Source organism: Tachysurus vachellii, chromosome 7 (assembly GCF_030014155.1).
Source record: "Tachysurus vachellii isolate PV-2020 chromosome 7, HZAU_Pvac_v1, whole genome shotgun sequence".
Lineage (NCBI taxonomy): Eukaryota > Metazoa > Chordata > Actinopteri > Siluriformes > Bagridae > Tachysurus > Tachysurus vachellii.
The window spans coordinates 4,570,660-4,571,414 of NC_083466.1; the positions used below are offsets into that span (position 1 = coordinate 4,570,660).

The 755-nt window shown below is 46.4% G+C and overlaps 1 non-coding gene across 1 annotated transcript; it reads left to right on the top strand.

Moving 5' to 3' along the window:
• The first annotated feature begins 466 nt into the window (after positions 1–466).
• Positions 467–548, top strand: trnal-uag (transfer RNA leucine (anticodon UAG)). The gene has a single exon. It is a non-coding gene; the product is annotated as a tRNA-Leu (tRNA).
• The last annotated feature ends 207 nt before the right edge of the window (positions 549–755 follow it).

Sequence of the window (755 nt, forward strand, 5' to 3'; positions counted from 1 at the left end):
TTTTCTTTGCGTGTGTGGGTTTCAATCCCACCCTCATCACTGACGTTCTCTTAACCTTAACATCTTTGATTGTTGCACACCAAACATTTTCCACCTGGTCCATGCTAGAGAGGAGTGTGAAAATCTAGCCCTGGGTCTAGGTGTTTTGCAAGGGTGTGCTGAGTTAGATCCTGCTTAAGTGCATTAGCTTTAGGAAGCATGCATGGTACAGGCTTGCATGCACGTAGCGTGGTTGAGGGGTCTACGGTGCTGGATTAATGCTACAGACTGCTGCCAGAGAAACTTTCTAACTGTTTCCTAAGTCTGTGCTAGGTTTGATAAGCTAGCACTGGGTCTGCAACTTTGAGCCGTATTTCCATGCTGGTTGCACACAGATACGTGTTAGTTCACACGAGCAAGTTCAATGCCTAAACTTTATTTGCTAGACAGCAGAAGACTTCTCAATAATGACATTCTTTCAACCTCAGGTAGTGTGGCCGAGTGGTCTAAGGCGCTGGATTTAGGCTCCAGTCTCTCTAGAGGCGTGGGTTCAAATCCCACCACTGCCAAGAAAAGCTTTTATTGCACTGATTAAGCTTCCTTGCGTCCTCATGTACTGTGGTCTAAGGTGCTGGATTTGGGCTCCATGTCTCCCTAGAGCCGTGGGTTCAAATCCTGCTGCTGCCATGAAAAACTTTCAAGTTACTGATTAAGCTTCCTACCTCTTTCATGAGTCTGTTCTAGAGTGGGGTGATAAAATCTAGCACTGGGTCTGC